Below are 21,604 nucleotides of genomic sequence, written 5' to 3'. Positions count from 1 at the left end.
TAAGAACTAGATGGCGCTGTAATTGCTATCGTGGACTCCTGATTGTTTCATGCGTCACGAATGCAGATTTTTTGGATGTTTGCTCTTTAATAAATGTCAGGCGTCCAACGATCCTATTTGCTAAATCTACTCGTCCTACGTAATGTAAAGTAAGCCACAAAAAATAATGAGTATGTATAAAATTTAATTGCAATGCCTCAAGGATCGCAGATATTGTGCTAATTTTATTCCTTTCAATACATTGAAACATTTCCCTATGAAGCTGTGGATTCGGGCTTATGTCTAGGAGGGATCTAAATAGAGTTTCAATTTTTGTATGTTTGATTTATAACTTTTGAATATTGATTTATAACTATAAGCAGTTATTGTATACAGAATAAGTAGGTTACTCTCGAGTTAGTGTTCTCTGCCTTGCAATTTCTTGCCACGGCAATTTTTATTATTTAAGTATTCGAGTACAGTATCGTGAAATGTTATTTAATATGTTAACCCTATTATAACCGAAGTAACTTACGTATTTCATATTGTTGTAAATTGATGTGGAGTTATAAATGATAATTCTAAACTAAATACAGAAAATATTTACGACTGAGCATTACATAACAAATGTAATAATTGATTCCCTGCAGGACTTTTTTTTAATGACATCAAGGGTTTTAAATCACATGAGGGATCATCGAGTGTATAACCAGAAATAGAGACGAAATTTCATTTAATTTGTTTGAAAACTATTCTGCCGTATCATTACTGTGACAACTGCGCTCCAATTGGCTAGCTCGAAACAATTGACGGGTGTCGTCAATTGTTTCACTTCAAATCGACTAGTTAACTTGATCTTTGCTACAATAGACGAAAGTAAAACTAAAGTAAAAAGTAAAGAGACATAAGTTGACAAGTCTTATGTGCTTGTAATTTCACCAGACTTTTACTCCAGCCGAAAGCTTTCCCCCAGGCACGTGCTGCAGTGGTCAATATGGAAATCCTTGAATCGTCCCAGGTATATCTCACTTGCTCTCATGTCTACCGTGTACGACCAGCTGCACCCGCTAAGACCTGCTAAAGGCAACAGATAGGAGCATAGAGATGGTTGTTTATTGGGCCAAAGAAATATAACACTGGTTTTTATCGGTATTTGTCATTGACTAAACAAGAGCTGTCTGCCGGCAAACAGTAATGTGAGCATTACTGCGTTTCAGTTTTGAAGAGTTAAGGATGTTGGGGACATTACAGCCACATGAGACTTGTTACTTACGTCTCAAGGTCACGGGCGCAGTGATAGTGCCTCTCAGATCTTTGCGATTTAAATCTCTGAGTGGCACAAAAAATCAACAGTTTTTGTGGTAAATAATCGTTATTTAAAAATAAAATAAATAAAATTGGGTAAAAAAAAAACTGTAAAGTACATAACAAATATAAAAAGTCGCGTATGAAATGCGAGTGGAGAACAGAAGAGATAATATGTCAGGAGCGTAGTGGGTGAATGTTCATAGTTTCTGCCTACTCCAATGAGAAACAGGGGTGATGTATAAGCGGTTATTGTCAAATATTGGCTGGAAATACAATGTAAAAAAGTATTTGCCGAATGTTACATGCGGTGTCAGTCACAGACCACATGTGGTGTCAGTGATGGCGGTGATTGTCATCAATTTTCATATTTTACTTAATAGAAATATGTTCTAGAAAATTCTGCAATAATTCGAGCGTCAAATTTGAATTACAAAAATCAAAGCCAAGTAACGTTCTCTAGATTTCGTAGTAACTAGGTACTTACTAATGGCAGCAAAGGGCCTCGTATTGCGCTGGCACACGATACGTGCGCGTGCAATACAACCAGGCCGTGAAGCGAAAGCTGTAGGGCCCACTTTCTCAAATGCGAGGTTGTTGCAACTGCGACAAGTATCGTTATAGTGTGTTTGTGGATCCAAATGTTTTGAACATTTGTTTCGTGTTAAGCAATTTTCATGAAATAGCCTGTTCTGCTTAAGATATGAATTTTTATATCAGAATGGCTGTAGTAGCCACCATTATAGGGTCTTGAATTAAGTTGTCAAGTTTCTGTATCATTTTTACAACAAACGTGGTGGCGATCTTATTTAATTGCGCAATTAAGGGCGGTCTTACACGGGCAGCTTGAAGTAGCTAGTATCGACTGCTTCAGGCTGCGACAACATAGCAAACTACAGTCTTCTATATACACACATACACCAAACCGCTCGAGCAGTTGCGAGTACTTCGGGCGGTTTGCAGCGCGGTGAAATTTCATCGTGCAGTCAAGCAATCGCCAAGCATACACTGACTGCTCGAGCAGGCCGTCTATGGCCACCCTAATGTCGAAAGGACACAGCTTACAAAAACAACGTAAATATAGACAGGTATAAACTTAGTTTATATAGGTATAAACTTGAAAATAATGATTAAATATGTAAATAAAAACAATAAATATAAGAGAACAAAGGCCTCGGGCAGTATCAAAGTAAAAACGGAAAAAGAAATTTAATTAATGTTTTAGGATTTGTTTTGCGAAATGTATAGGGAAGCGACTATCAAAATACGTCATTTGTGTAATAAGGCTGCATCTGCAAAATCACAACTTTTCAGAAGAGAGGGTTAAAGATTCTGCGAAGAAAATGGTCGGTAACTTTTTCGTCTATTCCACTAATTTCAACGACAAGTTCAATCAGTTGAACTAATCGGACACAAATATTCCAATTAACTGCCTCCATGGCCGAACTGTTATCATGCCGGACTGACACGCAGAGGTCCCAGGTTCGATTCCTGGGCCGGGAGAATATTTGTATGGCCTACATTTATTTCTCTCGTGAGTTTGGGTGTAATTTGTGGTTGTCTATTTGTGTGTCCATGGCACCCGCGACACAGGGTTTCCCTAGTGGGGGGTTGAGTGTGTGCGTTAAAAAAAAAATTAAACTAGATACCATTTTTTTAAAAGTTGAACTTATTGGACGAAACTCTTCCTGTTTGTTCAACTTTCCATTTATTTAAATAATAGTTCAACGTAAAACTATAATATGTGAAGTTGAACATGTTGTTCTTGTTGTTGATATTAAACAATGAATAAATATTTAATTAAATAGAATATAATGATATAGAATAGATAGAAAAGTTTAAGTGATAACTGTAAATGCAGATTTTTTTATGCATGTATAAAACACCTCTAGTATTGTCATGCCCATAATGTTAACTTAACATACTGTGAGTGGATAAATAAATAAAAATATTATTTTATGTAAATAATGCTATTAACGTTATTTTTTTTAGTCGAGTTAATTAGTTCAGCTTACGTGTTCTCTTCTTCCTCGTACTCCTACTTACTCCTACTGATGGGAGCACGAAGACGTGTATGTCCTGGTTCTCCTACTACACATAAAGACAATAAGGAATTACGTTTACATAGGAGAGTTATTTTTATTTATTTTATTTTATTCGGAACTACAACAGCTCTTAAAAACAATTTACATTGAATATTTGTAGTTATAGCTAGTTAGCGCCAATTACAGTATCCACATTATGTAAGTAAGGTAAAATTTAACAATTCAAAAAGAAAAAAACAAACACAAAAGTAATTACAATAATAAGCATAGCAAAAAAAAGTAAAAAAAAACAAATGTAAAGCGATGTGAATTTTGCAATCCTGACCTCCAAAAAAGCGCGCTTTAAAAAAAATGTTAAATAAATGAATAGACACGAAAGTCAAAGAATCATTTATTTCCATAGGTAAAATAAATTTACACTTGAAAACGTCACATTTAAGCTACTGCTCGTTCACTACGCTGACCTCCCTGAGAAGAACTAGCAAGAAAATCTAGGGATTGCTCTTTTCAAATAAACTTAAATGCTATGGAATACACTTTGAATCAAATTTGTGTGGAATCTAGAGCCAGGTCGTCTTTCCATACATCTTCATCTAACTCGTAGTCTTCAATTTTGTAACATGACTTTTCAATCAAAATATTTTTAATGTAGTTTTTAAAGTTAGGAAATGATAGTCCTAATAGATGCTCCGGAATCTTATTGTAAAAACGTATACATTTCCCCATAAAAGAGTCGTTTATCTTGGTTAAACGAAATCTTGTTCTTGGTACCATGAATTTGGACCTAGCTCTAAGGTTAATATTATGGATATCTTCTTTCTTAATGAAATTATGTATATCATTACGGGCATATAAAATATTTAAGTAACAATCGTTGAATAACAATAGTTGAAACAAGAAAAATAAACCAATTCTGTAAGTGGTACACCACAGTGTATTAAAAATTAAATTTCATTTATTTTCAAATATGTTCAAATAGGACTGTTTGTTTCGTTATAAAATTTCGCGTATAGATAATTAGATTCATATAGTTCATATTATTTTCATGACTTTAGATGACAAAAGCACGTTTGACGTATAATCACTTATGGCTTCAATAATAAAGCCACAAGTGTTAGATACCGCAATTAGTGAAGAAGATAATGAAGAACCCTTAGCCCCTTTCTACTAATGAATCCCACCGAAACATGATGCGGTGGTACCACTGGTGATATTAGCGTATTGACAACTCTATACACATAAAAAAGAATCTAGCTGCGCAGTGTCATAAAATTGTGATGCAAAACGGCGGTCTGCTGCAGCAGCGCGGGTAGAAGGGGGGAGTGGTAGGGGGGTTGTACTAGACCTTTCTCTCAAGTTCTGGGTCATGCCTTACGTAAGCCGTACTTACGTTTGTTGCTATAGGCTTGGCTTGGTGTGCGTGATCATATTTTTTTCTTTATAGTAGGACACTACGTTTTTATTGCTGTTGATTCAAGTAGACATAGAGTGACAGCGAGTTGCAAAAAACGATCATTAAATTTAATAATACGTCATTAACTGGCATTTACTTCATTAAAGTAAAATTAGAGACAGCATGTAACTAATGGAACATCAAAGTTAGTGGACGTTTCTATAATTGAACTGACGTCAACTTCAAATGGTCGACTCGTATTTCGTAGATATCATAGTCCTTAAATTAGATAAGTTAAATAATGAAATAAAAAAAAAAATAGTGCAAAAAAACACACCTTCGCCTTATAAACAGTACGGAGAAGCAAATTCCGTTTTTACAAATTTAAGGGAGACTGGCCACTCTGGCTCCTAAACATACATAAGCATCTAGCACGCTCTGCCGTCGTATATCAGACTGTGTTTGTTTGGATGTATATTACGAGATAACTCATGGCATTTGTGCACCGATTTTGATGATTCTTTTTGTTGAAAAGAGGGTACCTCTGGAGTGGTCTAATTTGGTTGGCAAACAAGGGGATGAATGGCTTTTGAGGACGGTTTTTTTAGTACTCTATACTGATTTTTGTCTACCTACATATATTTTTATTGTCTTTTATGTCAGTGCGCTTAATTTTTTTTTCTAAGTTTGAATTAGTTAAGTTTCCCAGTAAGAGAATATGTAATTCTTATGAGAAATAAATATTCTTTCACCATAAACTAGATAAATCTGTGCCCTCAGGAGGCTGTGTTCTCTTAGGCTGGATAAACATAAATATATGCCTGTGCGAAAATAAAGTTAAAATAAAAATAAAACACTGTCCAGCTACTGACAGCTATACCATCTACGGCTGTCGACTTCCTATCTTCATTAGCCAATCTCCAACGCTCTGTTTCCTGTATCTTTTTCTGTAAATATGGTTTGAGACGAAATGCTGTGATGCAATAATGTACCCTGTTGTTAATTTCTATTTCAATACCTTCAAATTCAATGTCAAATAATCTTTATTTCATTGGTACAAAAATTACGTTTGAAGTCGTCACTTTTATTAAACTCTACCACTCATGTGGTCAGAGTCATTTAATAAAAATAAAATAATACTGTTATTCTCCATTTTGCAGGGGCTTGTAAACAGGCAACCAAAACGGTAATTTCTCGTCCTAAAAACCATGTTTGGTCATGGTCACATTAGTGATAGCATGCGGTTGTTAATGGATGTGCAAGCGCATGTTAGCGTTTTCGTCGGATAAACGAATCGTTTTGTTTGGTTTGACCCCAATGTAAGATACTTTAAAATGTAACAGTTTGGGATGTAAGCTAGTTGTAAAATCTGGATTTAAAATGGTTTATCATTAGTATATTGACGACGACCTTGGTAGCCCAGCTGTTAGGGCTACGGGCACTTGATCGGGTGGTCCAAGCGTCTATTTCGTTGTGGGATCAAATTGGTTATTTTCTGGGTGTTGCTGGAGTTATCATTTGGTACTCATAACACAGAAAATACCTTAGTTTAAAACCGGTAGTTGTTGTGATTGTCTGGTACATTATTAAAATTAGTTTCGACATTGCACAATGTAAGATGATAAATATTGGTTCTTTAATATTGCGCATTTCGGCCGTTTATATTTAGTATTTCAGTTTTCACAATAGTGTCAACTCACTAGATGTTCATGTTAAATTATTGTGGTACGCCTGTTATTTTTATCAGCACTCTTTATCGCATTAAGTTCATACTACTTTTGATATATTAAATTAATTTGGACAACTCAATATTACATATTTTATCTATCTATAACATGTACACTCCTCAAGTAACAAAACAGAAGGCTATGCGCTTCACTATCCACTCACCACTTTCAACATTTTAAATACTAATAACTAGGTACTAAAAGCCTCTTAAATTCGAATAGACGCCAGTTACAAGATATTGTATGACTCCGAGTCCCACTTTTCTCGAAGTTTCTCTTAGAGAAAGGGCTACTAGAGTTTTCCATCGTTTCTAATTCATTCGCTCCAAAGATTTGATTCGAAATACATCATTTTTGTTTAAGATAGTGACTTTTTTTCAGTCAAAATGTAATTATAAACTTGCGTTCTTGTTATTCGATTTATGAGTTTCTTGTTAGTGTAGTTCCATCTGCTCTTTCCTGGTCCTTCTAAATGTTCATTACACGAATGATATTTTTACAATTGTTCTGTATTGTATCAACTATCCTGCCCGCCTTGTTGTAACTAACGCATTTGCATTTCGGTAACTTTCAACATTTCGAACCTAAAGTTTTTTTTTTTGGAAAATGTCAATTAAGCACACGCAAAGTAGGCGCCTTGACGTCGAGTTGCGGACACCAGCCCGTTACAAGCTGATTTCGCTTAACTTGAAACTGAAACTAAACAAGATATAAAAAACCGCTTATAGAGCATTGCAGATTCGTTTCGTTGATTCCAGATATGTTAATAACACAATTTTGCTAAAAATGTCTATTACGCTAGTTATGATGAGGGTAGTATTGTTGGCCAAGAATTTTCTCCGAACAGTGTTTGCGTGGTCACCACGGTAGCTCAATACATGATATACGTCTTAGATATTAGCACCTCCGGTGATAAAAATTCTTGTGACAAATTTGCAAAAATTTACGGTAAGGAGTTACAAAGTATATTATTTGTTTTTAGCAGGGGCGAAGCGTGAATATTGTCTTTAGTAAATCCGGAGCAAAACAAAAAACCACTTGCCTTAACAAGTGGCGCCTTGGCGACAATTAAACACAACACTTATGAGGTCACAAGATACCTAATAGTACGCTTTATTTCACTGGTTAATTATTGTACACGTAAAATTGAGCACAAAATGTAGTAAATTACATGGAAAATTTTAGGCAAGCCGGTGGGAATAGGGCTATATTGACTCCTTGCCACTAGTTTTAGTGCTACTGAGTACAGTAGTGAGTAAGCCTACTATATAGGTTTACGTGTTCCTGGGCACTAATTTTAATTGAAGTCGGAATTGATTCGATTGGGTAGCCCATCCTCCTCGACTCGGAAAAGACACAGTTTCCGATTGGGAGAGCCAATCAATATCTGAGCCCTGATAGGTACGTAACGCGACATTGCCGTCCACCGCTACTGGCGGTGCCGCGTGGAAGGACCAATCTCATGAATGACATGGCAATCTGAAGGAAATATCGAATAGGATCGATCTATTCCATTGTTCTCTTAGTGAATTCACAATATATTCATATTGTATTCTATTCTATTCTATTCTATTCTTCATTGGGTGGATAACCTGTAATAATAGATTAAGTTTGGAAATAAACAAATTTAATAAACATTGCGCCCTTAATTGAAAAATGATGGAATGTGTAATGTGTCCCTATTTTTTCCGAATAATCTTTGTAATTGTAAGAAGGGTTAGCATGATTAATTATTACTAAAATTACAATTTATTTATTATTAATAATGTTAGAACTAGCTCAGGGAGATTACACTTCTTCATTATTTAAAAATTCTTTCATATTCATATTCATTTATTACTTGAGTAATATAAAAGTTCTTAAAACAGTATAAAGTACAGCCATGTAAATCTGCAGGGCACTGCACTTTGTTTGACTTAAAATAATTTTCGTCCTTAGTAAATTAAAATTAAAAAAAACAATAATTAAATAGTATATCAAATTATTGTTAAATTAAATAAAAAAATATTTAAATTATTAATAATATAAGTAAAGATAGTATCAAAATCTAAAATATTATTATGCATTCTTTTAATAACTATTACATCGTTTTTGTAAAAATAGGTCGTCTTATTTACTAATATTATTTATAGTCTGTGCTCTCGAAAAACTCTTGCAACGTATAAAAACATTTGTCTTCTATTGTGTGATAGCACACTTGTACGAATTGGGACCTTAATTTATTAGATAAGATTTTCATCTTTCTGAAAGATTATACGAAAAGACTTCTTGGCGCCCGCCGCCGGCCTCTCGTTGCGTATCGCACTCGGGCCAACCACGAGAGGCCAATGTTCGCCCAACTATTAAAATCTTTCGAGTAAACTCTGAGAAGTCAAACAAGTAATATTATAATAAACATAACATTTCGTGTAATTGTGTATTAATGAAGCGCCTTTCCGTTTTGTGCCCATTTCTACCAGTTGGACACCTTTCTTTACGCACACAGTCACTATTCGTCTATACAGGAACAGTATAGCGATGCAGACGTATTTGTGAGTGTAGCTCTATTACACGAATAGAGACACTTTGTACGTGTGCGTGAGATGAATAGGGTTACGTTATATTTTGATAAGATTTTCTTTGTAAAATAAGTACAATTATGAAAGGGTCCAGTATGAATTGTCTTCTAAAATTAATCAATTGTGTTTTAAGACTGCAGTCTAGTCTTAGAGAAATGAGAATGTAGAAGGCTCGGTCAACAATTTACTGTAAAAAGAGGAAAAAGAAGGTTTAAAAGGGCTTATATAATTTTAATAGTAATCGACGTGAAGTGTAACAAATGAGAGCGAAATGAAATGTCATTTAAATGCACGCCCTCTCGTTTCAAGAATTTTCATGGGAGTCAGTCCGTAGTGTCGATCCGTATCGATTAAACGTAAGAATAGTGAAAGAAAAGGGAATTCGAGAACGCAATTCAAAATTTCAAAAATAAGTTGCCAGGAACCAGAAAAGAGTATGATAAAAAGGTGGGATAGCGATGAAGGAGGTCAGCATCGTCACAAGACTATATCTTGATTTTATTTTATTTAAGAAATAATTCGATTTACAAACAAATTCGAACCAATGATGCCGCGATATAACACCTTATTTAACTAAAAAAATAATGGTCTGATTATAATGCTATAACAATGTAAATCACCACCAGCCCTATCGTAACACTATTCAAATACATCAATAGTGTGCATGAGCGCTTCTGTGTGCGTGTTGCGTATACACACGCAATGCCAATGTCAGTTGCGTACGGAAAGTTGTGGGTAACACCGGAAAACCTATAGAGGAAATTATGTTTTTTACTTGATGTCATGCTACTTAAATGTTAGTTGGTTAGTTGATTGTTTATAAATACAGTTATATCTTTCAATGTTTTTTTTTAAATTGATTTTCCTTACCCTCCTAAGGCCTCGTGTGTATCAAAATGTACATAATATGTGAAGTGATTCAGACCCAAACAATATTATTCCTATAACCAAGAAACATTGTAATAAAAATATCGCATTCAAATTTAGTGCTATATTATATTCTAAATGACTATAAGGTATCTAGGCTGATACATTATTCATACAAAACTGACTTCAGTTTTGTAAAAGTAGCTACTTCCGCGGGCCTGAAGCATTTACCTATATTTTGGACATTATAATGTCTGTTTAGTGCTTTTCCCATTGTAGTATGCTGGGTCTAGGAGGTTAACCTACAAAGTAACCTATTAGATAGCTCGTCGGTAGCACACACACTAGCTTAGGGTAATTATGACAACAGTGAAAAACAGTAGCTGTAGACCTCCTTGTGAAAGAGTTTGTCCAGGGAAGTGTTGCCATTTTACCTATTTCCTCCACGATGCAGTAATATGAGCATTACTGCATTCCGGTTTTGAAGATTAAGGGTGCTGGTGAAATTACTGGCATGTGGGACTTGTCAACTCATGTCTCAGGGTGACAGGCGCAGTGGCAATGTCCCTCAGATCTTTGCGATTTAAAACTCTGAGTGGCACTGCAACTGTCGTGGATAGACGTGTTGCTTACCACTACGCGCAAAACTTGTTCGTCCCGTTACTTGATATCATAAAAAAATGTTAATATAATTTAATTAATCATTAAGAATGGAGTAAACTAAAGGATGGGCTACGGCCAGCAATAATTATTTAGAATAGAATATAATTATTTATTTGTCATTATCATATTAGACTTAATATAAAACAAAATAGCTTTATAAAAAAAAACAAAATATTGTCAAAATACAACGATGTGAAATAAAAAATTAATTACAATTTCTTTTAAAAGAATTTTTAGCGGTGCTTTAATATTTATGTGATACAATAAGTTACAACTGGAAAACGTTAACATTACAAAAGGCCTTTGTGATCATGAATCAAACCTAGGTAATCTAGGTATAGCGTAAACCTAGGTAACCTAGACTGTAAACCGCTGCAGTGAAAGCGCATAGTGGTGCATGCGATGCATTTGTAGATGGAGTAATGTGTTTCGGTACTTTAGATAACTTTTTTTGCAGCACTAATTTTATTTTTACTCTGATTTAAAGGTAAATAATCTTTATTTCATAAGTAAGAACATTACTTTTGAAATAAATATTAATTAACTGATTAAACTCTACTACTTATTCGTAAGGCAGATTCCCCTAAAAAGAATGAATAAGATACTCTATGTAAAGAAACACTTGTATACATCTATCATTTACAATATTTATTTCAAACATCGTAGGTCGAGACAACATGCAAAAACTTAACGGGTCACTACCACGAATTTTGTCATTTGTCATGTAGTTTTAAACATCGTGAGTGACAAATTTTAAAGCAAAAATATAAAAAGCAGGGGGAATCTCTTTCTACGACATATTTATACAAAGTTATACAGGTTGTAATGCAAACGTGCGCCCGTACTTCAGGTGATAATCGTACATATGATAACAAACAATTCTGCCAATCAAGTTAGCAAAGAAAATATTTTAAATTCACAAAAAAATTTTGGCTTTCTTACAACATTTTCCTTCTCACTTATGTTGTTCAAAAATGTATTTTTTCATGGTTATCAAGTATCGTAACGAAAAAGTCTAGTGTTAAATAATACGCTTGTTCATAACAGTTGCAGTGCCACTTTGGGCTTTAAACTGTAAATATCTGAGGGGCACTGCCACTGTGCTAGTCTCTACCCTGAGATATAAAAGTTCATTAGTCCCATATGCTTAGACGGGACATTTAAAAAGTCACGATGGATTTCTTAGAAATTATTGCAGGGAAAACGAAAAAAAAGCGAGGCAGACCTAGACGAAGGTATTTAGATTAGATAAGGGAAAAAATAACGAAGAAGAATACCGACAAAATAAAGATAGCTCTTAAATAAGAAGAAGAAACACTGTTTTATTTAAATTAAAGGAAAAATTTCAACTTGGTTTTTTTTTGTTACTGATGGAGTCTCAGCTATATGATCCAATGCAAAGTAAAAGTATGAACATTATTTTGTCAAAGTATCAACCCCTCTTACTCCCTCTTGTAACATTGATAGCCAGGCTCTAAACCGGGGAAAGTTGCCCCAACCGCCTGACCGAACCACCGTTAAACCACCCGCCTACTGTCCCATTCACTAACTCTATTCATTGCCGTTTTCTCAACAATTGGTACCACCATAGATTGCCGGAGGTCCTGAAATCAGGCTAATATCATGGTAAAAACTCAAAAAAAGGATTTTATTTTAGTAAACGAACCCTGACGAACGAACGAACAACGAACCGTATATTTCGGACAGACGGACGATGAGAGAGTTCTAAAATCCAAGGAGAAAGATCCAAGATCCAAGGACTTTTTATTGCATCCTATATATTTTTTAAAACTGTACTACCACTTATAAAACCTATTTTGGTCGCATAGTCTCTGTGCTGTGCAGATTGACTAGACATTTGACGTTTAGGTTACCAGATGACGTTTTAAAGAGATGTATAAAATTATAATTATTGCGTTTTGTATTTTATTGTTCTAAGTATATTAAATGTCTTTATTATAGGAATATCTTTAACTATTATTCCTAATATAGCCTCACTCGCATTGTAGAGATAAAGGCTTATACTTATGTATAGAGCTATAGATATGAATTCCATAAAAACATGTAAAAATAGGAAACATAACGGTAAAGGTTTGACATTAAGCACATGGTAGTCGGTGTAAATCTAGCCCATAGACAATAAAAAGTAAAAGAATAAAAAAGTAAAAGAACAATAGATGGCTCGCTTGTGGCGGGAGGGGCAATGAAAAAAGCGGCGTGTTCCGAATTCAAATAATTTCCCACACGTAACGTTACGCGGACGGACAACGAGCGCGAACCGTTATACGCGGCACTGACCTACATTTCTCTTAAGGCTATGCTTTCATTTTGCGATATTTCATAACGCGGCTTTATTCTTCAAGTTTAGTCTTCTAAAGTAGGATGTCAGTGTTATACGACACTCGATAACTCGAATAAATTAGTTACTAGACTATTGTTTGAATCCTACATCCAAATTATTTTATCTCTCTCTGAGTTTTCACTCGGTCGTGTATAACTTCAATCAAAAAATTAAAAATATTTTTTTGCTGGCTTGATTACCGAAACATAAAATCTCAAACAAAAATTAATGTCGGCAAAGGAGACAATTTTTTTTGTTATTGCAAATCTTACGTCAAATTAAATCTTATCCACTAACGTTTTGAAAATAAGTAAACTCCTCCTTAACAATTTCGCCACCATCCCGCGACTGATTGTCTTATTAACCTTAATGTGAGAAATCTTGCTACTCTGTTAACATTGCTGTTTTTCATCTGTTGCTCAATGGTATCATGTTTACTGAATGGTCAATGTATGTTGAATATAACATGAATAGTTATTAAAAAAGTGTTTTATAGTACATGTTTTGCGCTTTCTGATTTTGCAAGAGGGAGATCACGTTCTGCACTTACTTATAGGTTACGTAGTACAATTATTTATTATGTTATCTTCGTTTTGGTTAACCGAATTTGTATTTGTTTCGTGGGAAATAAAAACCGGGTAATACGACAGATAGGTAGGTAAATGTTATTAAAGAGTTGTTTTTTTAAATATTTTTTCATGCAAAAATGGGTTGCTCCACTGTTAATTACCATTTCCCGCAGGGTTATTTTTAACTGAGCCGAAATCTCTAAACATAAAATTTCCATCATTAAAACAAACAACTCTAGTTCCTTGGAACTAGAGTTTTAAAAATTCGTAGAATTTAATTTTATTTCAAATATAAAAATAATGTGCGCGAGTGTATTTATATTCTGTAATATATAAAAATGGAAAGTGTTTGTACCTTATGTGTTTCTGAAGTATTAGAACCGTTTGAAAACATAAGATGGGCTAGTTATTTGAACAAACGTATCGGCAGCCAAAAAGGCGGTCTTTTGGATTTGTACTTCTCCACTAGGTGACATAGCTAAAAATAAGTTAAGTTTTTTAGGACACTAAATGACGGGACTTATTATTATTATTATTTTCATAGTTGACAAGTCTCAAGTACCTGTAATTTCGCCAGCACCTTTGTCATTCAAAACAGGAACACAGTAATGCTGGCAATACTACTTGGCGGCAGAAATAGTGTCCATAAGTTTAATTCGTAAAGATCTGCGGGGCCAATGATATTATACTTGTAAACAATGCTCACTGTGACCGCTGTTACTGCGCCCGTCATCTTGACACATAAGTTGACAAGTCCAAAGACCCTATAATTTCACCACACAAGGAGCCCTAGCCCTACTGCTACTAAAGTTGACATTGTAACCGAATGAGTTTATTTTTTCAGTATCATTGCAAGTTGATACAGCTGGTATTTAGTAAAAAAAAGTCCCGTAATAGAAGAATGTTAAACAAAATCATGACTGCATCATTACATACAGTTATCCATACCTACACAAACAAATGTATTAGAATAGATGAGTCACCGATGTACAAAAAAAGAAAGATGAGGCTTTATTAGTGGTATAGTTCCCGTAAATTGTGAACTGTATTTAAGGGGGCGACGAACTTGATAACTTGCTACAAAATTGACATCCTTGACGGTGAAGTGATTTTCACGCCTGGACAGCATTTAACTCTATACAAAGCGCCAGTCCCATCTTGCATAGAGCATTGCAGTCTTCTGTGGGAACGCTCAGCAAAATATGAATTTGAGGCTCTTGACTCAGTTGAATGCAAAGACTTACCACGATAAGCTTTAATCTAATCTAAACTTCATAGTTTAGCTCACCGCTACAAAGTTGCCGGTCTGTCGGTTATCTACAGAATATATTTCGGTGAGTGTGGCCATGTACTCCAATCCTCATCCCGCTCGCCCTTCTACCATCGGGCATTCAGACGTACGGCAGGTTATCATCTCCACTTACTTGGTATTCCCTTTAGGTGTACTAAGCGCTTTCGTCATCTTTTATTATGCACGTTCTGGGTAGGCTCCGCTGTTGAATTCATCGCTCTGGTCCTCATTGCACATGGAAATCCCTAGTTGGGGACCATATAGTTGGTTGCTGTTGTCTAGCAGATTATTATTGTACCTAAATGTGTCTACTTTTTTGTCACAAAGCTGCTTTAAGACAAATCTTTCTTAGGACGTGGTAACATTGCTTGACGTTGACTTTGTTTTTAATTTAATTTATCTTTCTTTGAACCACTGGTGAGACTTTAGTCCATAGAAGAATGTACACGGATTAGTACTTACTATGTCCAACAGTCACGACAGCACCCTACAAATTATACCCTTTTAAAGTAGGAACGAAATGAAAGAAGGTTGCATAAAATTGGAGCGCATTTTGGGGTCACGTTATACTTTTCGCTGCGCCCGCGCACCGCACCGCACAGCCGCGTAATGCACGAAAGTTAAGATGGTTGCGAAGTAGAGGGGGACGGTCAAGTTCACTGCCAAATGTTGACTTTTTAATTGAGGAAAGATATTTAAGAGGAAAGAACTACGAATATTTACGAATGACTCCGCGCAAACCTCTAGAACGACCAGGGTATTAAACCGAGAAACCTTAATAAGAAATTCATTACTAAGTTTACAAAAAAAAAAGAAAACCTTACTGCAAAGTCCTCCTCCATCAATGTATAGCTCACTTGAACATAGTTATGCAAAAATTATCTAATCCAGTTTCAGAATGAAAGATTGGGTATTAAGCCGGCCGTTGACGGCCTACCTTTATGTCGTGTAACTGTTTATAACAGTTTAGTGACTAACCGCGAATCTTAAAATCTAAATGGAAATCTGTAAAGCCGTCAGAAAAAATTAGATATTTCCGAAATATTGTGCAGACTTTTATGGTTTGTTCCATCAAACTTAGAAGCGTAAGTACAACTGAATCACAGTTACTATGACGACGTGGCAATAGCAGAAAGTACTTGGCAGTAGTAGAGCTCCTAAGGAAAGAGTTCTTCCAGGGAAGAACTGCCACCACCACCACGTGTCTGTAATTTCACCAGCACCCTTACCCTTCAAAATCGGAATGCAGAAATGCTGACATTACTGCTTGGCGGCAGAAATAGTTAAGGTGGGAGTACTTCCCTGGACGAACGCTTTCACAAGTAGCTCTACTGCTACTAAATTCTCGATCTAAGACGCTTACAATAAATATTCTAAATGATAAATGTATTCAAATGTAGTTTCAGAGTTTCTTGCTCATTCTTCTCAGAGGAATCTGCCTTACGAATGAGCACTAGAGTTTAATTATTATGACGATTTCAAGTATAATTTGCTTATCTATGAAATAAAGATGATTTTGACTTTGACTTTGCCTTTATATGCTTTTTTTCTTTTTCACTCTAGCTGGCTAACTACTAGGCCTTTGTCCCAGAAATCTTTTATCGGCATTCTCGAAACTCGAGATTGACGCGTTCAGTCTCCGGAATATAGAGATTTTTGTGACTCTTAATATTAATTAAGACAATAACTAATATTGATTAAAACGATGTTTGCACGTCATACGTGAGACGATGAACAAAGTAGAATGGAAGAGAGTAAGTGGGCTGTTTCCGAATTTCCTTTTTGCTAAAAGCGGAACCTTTTAGCAGGAACTCATTAATATCATAATAACATTTATTTATTAGTAAGTCTATTAATTAAAAAAAAATTAATTAATTGGTTTCATATTTTAGTACATCAGGCACTTTATTATAATTTTTTATGGACATGACGCATGGTCTAGAGTAAAGGAATGTAATTACAGTATTAAAAAAACATTAGTAATTTTTATTCTGGTTACATGGACACGGACATGAACATGAATATTTACATTTTATTAACCCTGCACTTTACAATGTTGTAGAGTGGAGGCGTAGTGTAATCTGTAGAAATCGAAGAAAGATAGTAATAAAATCAGCCCTTTTATTTTTTACATGCTCACTACGAAAAGTATTACTAATTAATTATGTAGTTATATATTTTGTTTAAATTTTAAACATTATGCATTTTAAACATTTTAGTATTTGCATTGTGATATTGAAGTGTCAAGGGGTTGCTTATTTTAATTATATGGCTGGGCGCAATTATGTCGATGACGTACATTTTCTTTTCTGTTAAGTACTTTTTCATTCCATTGCAATTTTTTATTATGTTTCTTTTGTTTAGTCACTTTTGTTTTTATTCTTCATGTTTATTTTACATTTCAATACTTACATTTTATTTATAACACATTTTTTTGTTTTCAATTAAATCTAGATCCTGCGCTATATAATGCGGATCCTTAGAAATCCTACTTTTCTACTATTAGAGAAAAAAAAAAACTAAAAAGCTTTCATAAATAATTTACGATTGTATAATTTAAGTTAATAAAGAACTTGATTAAAATATCACGTAGATGTCCCTAAGTGCCTAATTTTATAAATAAATAGGTTTCCATATCGAAAGGCTAAATCCGCCCAATCCGCGTGTCTGTCGAATAGCGAATGATCACGAATCTGTTACCATACTTTACTAAAAAATTTCAAACAAACTGTAAGTACATTTTTTAGTAAAGTCTTTTTTACTATTTCAAGGACTAAGCTGCGCACTATTCTTCTTCACAAGAAAATACGCTATATTTCATATTCATTGATGGTGTTTTTGAACAATATTTTATATGAATTTGGCGGTTGTTTGCATGCGGCAATCATTATCTCGGTCACTCTCGGACTAGTATTCACTACCTAATTTCCGTGGCAGTTTTTATTATTTAAATATTCAAGTACATTATCATGTAATTATTAAATAATATTTCACGATATAATACTCGAATTCTAAATACCATTGCACGATAAAAAAATCAAATGATTAAAATAAAAATTGCAACGGAAACTAGGTATAGAACAGTAGAAGAGAGAATGACTGATCTGTACATTATGTGAACTAAATTAATGTTTATTTAAAAGACTCTATTTAGTCATAGTTTTCGCATACGTTTGTTTGCTATTTATGTGTTGGCTGTAAATAAGTATTTTCTTTTTAGTTTATAATTGAGGCTGTCGGCGCAAAAGTGGTATAATTCACGTGTATTTTTTTTCTACAATGATACTAAAGTACATTTTTTTTGGCATGCCATTTTCATGTATAAAAAAAATTATTATGAAGTATTTTTTATACTGTAGGGATTTTTGTCGAACTCACAAATTGTAAAAAAACATTTAAGTTTATGTTCTACAAGCTTACTTAGGCAGAGATTTTTAATTCAAATTGTAAGTTTCGTAATGCATCGTAGAGCCACTGAAATTTTACGATTAATTAAAATTGCCGGCTATTACAAGAAAATATTTCAGTATTAGACGAATATGTTCTGCCTACCGTTAGCAGTATATGCTAACTTTAAATACATTCGTTCCACTCCAACGTTGATTAATAAGCTATGCAATTAATACCGTTGGAAATCATTTCCATTTGTCACCCGCCGTCTCTCGGGGAAATGCAATTTTCTTATGCAACCACCTCTAATGCGATGCAACCGATGTAAAACCAACGTTTCTAACATTACATGCGTCCGCTTTCTTCGGCATACTCTCCGGCAAAATGGTCGACACAAAAAATACAGTGCTTTCTTTTTCAATGTCGGCGACAGAGACAACACTATTTAACAACAAAGTTAGACAAAGATCAATAGATGTTATGATACTGCGTGTGAATGTCGCGAGTAGCGTTTGAAATTCGAACCCATTTGCTTTCTGCCAGACAACTCTAGTAGTTCTGTAGAAGGAAATAAGACCGTTAATGTTTGAAAATAGAATGTTAGTGTTGTGCCGCTTTAGAGCCGCAGTGTCGATTCGCGTGCAGTGAAAAGTGGGACAATCGAAAGCCTTTCTCTGCGGTTAGGCATTTTATGCCGTTAGTTTTTTTGTGGCCGCCATTACACCAATATGGCGGGTGGCATCATTTTTTCGCTTCGTCACGTTAGATCATTCTTGTTAGGCGTTCGAAAGCTGCTCCGCTTCTCGGAATCTAAGTCGCATAACTGTACATCGTCTAGTGACGTAATGGCAATGGTTTTTTTGCTGTTTGCTTTTCTTCTTTATCTGTTTTGGTTTATATTTTTTTCAATCCAATGTAATTGATAGTTTTTAGTCTTGTACAACATTGGGACAATACCTAAATGAACATTATTAGGTAAATCTAGAAATTCGAAGACTTGAATCGTCACATTCAGGTAGATGGATATATGAAAGGGAATGATTATGATGATTATATGAAAGGGGTGATTCAGACACGGATTAGGGTTGGGATAGACACAGACTCTACGCAGGATCAAGTTTAGTCCAGGCTTCTCTTCAGTTTTTGATAAAACTCAGTCGGCTTTTCGGCTTTATATTCCTAGTAAAAAATTACGATTACGTACCCCTGTAGACCAGTGTCGTTTCTTCTCCACGCGTGCCAGTTTTGAGCCAGATCGCAGTCAGAATAACATAGCTTCTATTTCTAATCTATTGTTTTGAATAATTGGTCACAGACGGGTGTACCCTATAGTCGCCGTGACCACTCCGAGTACCCCCCATCTACTTCAAATAGTTGCTAAGAAGAAGATCTTACAAATTGTGTAGCGGCCATATTGTTTATATGAATCCCTAACTTTATTTAGAAGTATAATGGCAGCCTTAAAGAATTACCACCAAATGGGATAGTACCTTGTTATGCTCTACATTTTTATCAATAAAGCATGTAAGTAACTTTATATAATGCAGATAATAATAATATCAAAAGTCTTTAAACTGCCTCCGTGGCCGAACGGTTACCATGCCGGACTGCCACGCAGAGGCCCCAGGTTCGATTCCCGGGCCGGGAGAAATATTTGTACGGCCGACATTTATTTCTCTCGTGAGTTTGGGTGTAATTTGTGGTTGCCTAAGTGTGTGTCCATGGCACCCGCGACACAGGGTTTCCCTAGTGCGGGGCTATGTTGAGTGTGTGCGTTATTATTATAAAAAAAGTGAATACTAGAAACATAAGGATGAGGCATAAAATTATTTATTTCCGGTATTTTGAAAATTAACCGGCTTTTTCGAGCACAAAACAGCCAGCCAAGCAAATTTACAATATTATTTTATTGAGAATTCCTTCTTATAAAGCCGTTACTTTAATTGGGCCTGAATTCATTCAATTCATTTTCTGTTTTATAATACGTCATTTAGCAAATATTGTATTCGCAATCTTGTCGTTAATAGATTGTCTATAGAGAGAAGTTAAGTGTGACCGAATATATTTATGAAATTTTTCCATAACTTCCCATCGACTTTCCTATTGCAGTGCGCCCGCGCTGTCCCGTAATTGCATAATTTGCATAGTCGGTGCAGCGCGCGTGTCGAGGCCACTTTCTCTACTAACGGGATCCCACAAGTGGGACACCCGTCTGCTAGAATCCGCCTTTATTTTATAATCTGTGTTAATGCTCGTACACAGGCAGCACTAGTGGTGGGAATTTTTTTATTTTATGACTAGATGAGAAAAGTTTTGTTATTGTTGCCAGTAATTTGGAATACTTTATTTGTTCCAAAAAAATCTAATATATTTAGAAATGGATAATGTTGTTCATAATTGTCTGTTTGATTACGTGTCATTTATTGATGATTTGAAACATGTACAGTTTGTATATATACATAATTATGACGAACTAGTAATAAATGACGAACGCACATGTATTGTAAGGTGAGAGAAAGGCTTTTCTCGAATTTTCGATGGTCTGACGCAATTCTTACACTTGTTCCATCATTTCTTATAAATTAACCGGTCTCCTACGGATGGGATATTCGAGATATATATCAAGTCTGGGCCTGCAGAAAGTGTCATCGAGGAATTATTGACAATACACAACTAGCAAGTTTCTTCGTCCTAGAAAATTTTCCAGGGTGATGTTTTCCTTGACCCTTCAAATAAATTACAATAAATTGACAAAGCAAATTATGGCATGGCCAGCGTGTTCAATTGATAATTTTTCCTGTCTCTGGGCGATGATAAACGGATCATTGAGCCTGGTTACATGTCATGTTTTTTTTGCTTGATTATCAATTTTATTGTTTTACTATTATTGGCTCCAAACGGATCACAATTTTATATAGCTATTTAAAACTCAATTGTTTATTTTATATAGATTAGCCGTCAAAACGTTGGTTTATTTAAAAAAAATACCTATATGTCATTTAGATCCGAAAAATAGTTTCATTTCCTATGGAATAAAATAACGCTTGCGCATCAGGTTTGCGTTTTTAGTGATTATATATTTAATTATTGCGTAGTAGATTAATTTGCTATATTTGTACAGGAACAGTCGTACATATCTCTATTTAAGTTTTGTTTATAACACCCCTCCCAATTAACCTCTTGGTTATATGGCAAGGGCATTATAACCTGTGCAAACAAGCCCGCACAGGGACCTTATCAGTTAGGTTCTGACTCCACATCAGCCCGTTTACAAAGACTTCAAAGGTGCTCAAAAGACTAATATTGTCCAAATAGCTACCGGAGCTATTGGCATGCTTATTTCCCGTGGAGCTTTGTACAGGAACAGTAACTTTTAACATTTGTACATATCTGTGTTTTCAGTAGAGCTCCTTGTGAAAGAGTTCGTCCAGGGAAGCGCTTCCACCTTACCTATTTCTGCCGCCAAGCAGTAATGT

This window comes from Hyposmocoma kahamanoa, unplaced genomic scaffold (genome assembly GCF_003589595.1).
Source record: "Hyposmocoma kahamanoa isolate Upper Pololo Valley unplaced genomic scaffold, ASM358959v1 224, whole genome shotgun sequence".
Taxonomy (NCBI): domain Eukaryota; kingdom Metazoa; phylum Arthropoda; class Insecta; order Lepidoptera; family Cosmopterigidae; genus Hyposmocoma; species Hyposmocoma kahamanoa.
This window is presented reverse-complemented; position numbering follows the sequence as displayed.